At 31.0% G+C, this 4,305-nt stretch overlaps 1 non-coding gene across 1 annotated transcript; it reads left to right on the top strand.

Annotated features, from left to right (window-relative positions):
• Positions 1-266: 266 nt before the first annotated feature.
• LOC139846310 (5.8S ribosomal RNA) lies at positions 267-422 on the top strand. The gene has a single exon (XR_011759033.1). It is a non-coding gene; the product is annotated as a 5.8S ribosomal RNA (ribosomal RNA).
• Positions 423-4,305: the final 3,883 nt, after the last annotated feature.

The raw sequence follows: 4,305 nt of genomic DNA, 5'->3' as shown, positions 1-4,305 counted from the left end.
TTTAAATATTATATTATATTTATGTGCATAGTTGACTTGTAATTTTTAGTCCGTTGCGTCGAGCATTGCGAGTTGACTCTGGTCCCGGTTCCGGATTTTCGAACGTCCTTGCGTACAATTTAATATCTTGTATTTTGCGAGACGTTTCTCATCAATAATTTGAACCACCTTGATTGTACTTTGTACTTTTGAGCTTTTTGATCGTTTGCGTCTTCAATTCGTCGAATCTGTCTTTTGTCTTCACCTTTTATTATTTAAATACAAACGACTCTTGGCAACGGATATCTCGGCTCACGCATCGATGAAGAACGTAGCAAAATGCGATACTTGGTGTGAATTGCAGAATCCCATGAACCGTCGAGTTTTTGAACGCAAGTTGCGCCCGAAGCCATTTGGTTGAGGGCACGTCTGCCTGGGCGTCACGCGTGTGACGACCCAGGAATTTTTGACCAAATTTAAACCTAAACTTTGTATGATTTGAACACGATAAGAAAAGCCTTTTTAACTGAATCTCAAAAACTTGGAACTGTGTTCATGATACCATTTGACCGACGATTCCCGACGATTCACGAACAACTGTTGTAAATAATATATATATATATATATTTATAAATTCTACACAAAAGTAATGTTATATATTGTAATATATCTTAACTGGTAAATATTTAATATATTATATAACTAGTAAAGATGAGATAACTAATAAATAGTAAGATATTAAATTTAATCACAAGTTTGAATTTAATAGTTATATTGATATTATCATTACTTCTATTAATATTATTAATGTAATATTAATATTTGTATTAATATAAAATATATATGCATATATATGAAAAATGAATATGAGTATTGTTTTAAGACATAACTTATTATTATTATCTTTATTAGTATTATAAATATAAAAATTAACAGAACTATCATTTATAAAATATATTTATTATTAATATTAAATGTAATATATATAATCAGATTTATATAAAAGTGGTTTCGCATATAATCTGTTGACATCAACATCTGCAATATTTTATCCGTCCATCTGTCTACCCAATTTGTACCAGACGAACCAAAAATTCTCAATGCAAACAAACCATTCTAATCACCTTTACTAACTTCAACTATTCGATTACTTTTTTAGATATGATATGATTCTGTATTACAATTGTGAGATAAAAACAGAAAAGTGTAAATATACAGCTGGAAACCTCTGTCATCTTGATATTTCAACTAACCCATCTTGCTCTCTTTCTCTACTTGTCATTCCTTCTTGTTTCATTGAAAACCCGTCACCACCTTGGTGACTCTTGATCGACAACCAACCAAACACCACCACGACTACCATCAACCGATACATGTATTCATTCTTCTCCTATACAATGTTCAACAACCCATAACTACAACCTTCGAAAATTACCACGACCATCATCCCAAATCATCGCCACCTGCGTATTGCTTTCTCTTCCTATATTTTCTTCGAACAACACCACAACAAGGCTGCAACTAATACTGTTGTAGCAACTGATTCTGTTTCTGTTAATCTATCGAAGTCACCACCTCTCTTTCATTCTCTCTCTAATATCTTTGATTCGAACTAACCACCATCGAACATCCTTCTTGTACTACAATTAGTCGTTCCTGTTTCCCTTTTTTTACTTGAAATAACTAGTCGATCATGCATTACAACCCAACAGCTCACCATTAACTCTCAAAACATGCCAAATTAAATCTACAACTATTGTTTCTAATTAACCTCGTGATTACAGCTGATCAAAAGTGGGAATCTTTAACAACTAAAGTTGATATAGATGGGTAATAATCAATTAGATTAGAAGTAGTGGAATGATATGTCAATTGTAGGAACAATCATGGCCGATTAATTTATAGTGCTGCTACCTTTTGCTTTTAGTCAAATGTACCATAACAACTCCCACTAGATGCTTAAGACAAAGAATTAGGATAGTGAATGATTGAATAATGACGTGCTTGTGTACCTACTATTAGTTGCCATTTCCATTCCATATTATTACTATTATACGAGTTTAAATAATGTAGAGGATATATCATCTCTTTTGGAGGACAGTAGGGTCGACACCTCAACAAGACACAATCGAATTAACCTACAGCTATACATTTCCGTTATTTTTCTTTAGTTAAGATAAAGTTGTTATTGTTGATGATAAAGTAATGGCATGTTGATGATACTTAATGGTGGGAAAACATATGTCGATTAGTGAGGATTAATAAAGATGACAGTGAGGTTAAACATAGATAAAGATGATCATGATTATGAAATGTTATGAAATGATATTAAACCCGGCCAAAATTGTTCAAACATGGCTCGATGTATTGTTGGGTTTGATAAACGGCTGATTGAACCAGGCCGTATTATTTTAGTTTATTTTTTTTAATTGGGCTGCCATATACAGTTGGGCCGTGGGAAATTCTCTTGGGCAGAAATGATCATGAGTGTATTAGCCTTATTATAGTGGGGTTCCTTTTGTTATTAAGCTGCATCACGAATCTGTTACAGCTTCGTTTCATTTCCTGTTTCCTTGCCTGATTAGAAACTTAAGATGTGATGATGATTGATTAAAAGCACGATAACTAATGTGTGATGGTGGATAGAACATAAGAAGATGATGGATGTTATAGTTTTAGGATGAAAATAATTATGATTTAATGTACATGAGGTTATGTATGAATGATGGTAATGATGAGGGTTCGAACTAATGATAATTGATATCGTGATGCATAAACGATACGTGTTTATGATGAAAATAGTTTTGGGTGTTGTGAAGAAGAAGAGGGAAAACAGAAAAGAGGAGTTAACACAATTTAGGATGATAATTATTTCAGAAAAGCAAAGACAGAGTAATGATTTGGAGTGTTATTGGGTTAGCGGAACGTCGCGGGTTCAAACCCGGACTTGGGCGTATTTTTAAGGGCTACTCTTTAAGGTGGTATTATTATTATTATTATTATTATTATTATTATTATTATTATTATTATTATTATTATTATTATTATTATTATTATTATTATTATTATTATTATTATTATTATTATTATTATTATTATTATTATTATATTTATTATTATTATCATTATTACTTTTATATTAACAATATTATCATAACAAATAAATAATTTTCCATAAAAGAGTATATTGTTACAACTACCCTAATATTTCATATAATTATATATATTAAGATTATTTATATAAATATTTACATATTACAAATTATTTATTTTAAAGTAGTATTAAACTATATAAGTATTAACTATTTTAAATATATACAAATTAAATATATAGGATATATAATTTAAGATATAATATATAAATTTATTTGATTTCGAATATATGTATTAATATACATATGAATGATATAGGTTCATGAATCCGAGGTCAACCCTACAATTGTTCAATGTCGTCATGTGTATTTTTATTATAAAATACAGTAGGTGAGTTCATTTGATTCCCTTTTACTCTTTACATGTTTGGAACTGAGAATTCATGCGCTATTTTTACAACTGCTTTATTAAATGCTTTTGAAATATATTTTGAACTGCGAATACATGAAATGTTTTTATAAATGTTTTACGAGATAGACACAAGCAAAACATTCCTCGAATGAATTATGCGGACGTAATAATTGCCACCATTGAATTATGTGGACGTGATAATTGCCACAATTGATATGAATATTTTTTCCCTGATTATTATTGCTTGGTAACCTAAGAATTAGGGAACATCACTATTTTGAGAATTAGTGCACGCCTAATTGACGCGAATCCTAAAGGTAGCTACCGGGTTTAACACCCCCACCCAGAATGTTCACTAGACGGAAGGGCTAGTGGGCGTGGTGTTTAGAACTTCGAAGTTTATATGATTATTATACAGACGAGATGTTCTGTTTTGGGGATATTATTATGCGCATAATATGTTAAGGTCGGTTATCAAGCCAAGCTATGAAAGCAATGAAAAGTGAATGTTATGTATCGAGAGAATGATTTTATACACAGGTTATGTGTATGTTATTTTTATGCACGAGATATGTGTACGGTTACTCAGATTTATGAAAAATGATTTCGTACACGAGAAAGGTGTACTGTAATTAAAAGATATCGCATGTACATTACAGGTGGGTATAGGATTCGGGTCCATTTGTACCATGCAGGATTTAAATCTTGTGGTCTATCAAAATTGATGAATTTTATTGTTTTATGATAAACTTATGAACTCACCAACCTTTTGGTTGACACTTGAAAGCATGTTTATTCTCAGGTATGAAAGAAATCTTCCGC

Source organism: Rutidosis leptorrhynchoides, chromosome 4, assembly GCF_046630445.1.
Source record: "Rutidosis leptorrhynchoides isolate AG116_Rl617_1_P2 chromosome 4, CSIRO_AGI_Rlap_v1, whole genome shotgun sequence".
NCBI classification, from domain to species: domain Eukaryota; kingdom Viridiplantae; phylum Streptophyta; class Magnoliopsida; order Asterales; family Asteraceae; genus Rutidosis; species Rutidosis leptorrhynchoides.
The sequence above is the reverse complement of the archived record's forward strand: the minus strand, read 5'-3'. Positions and strand labels throughout refer to the sequence as shown.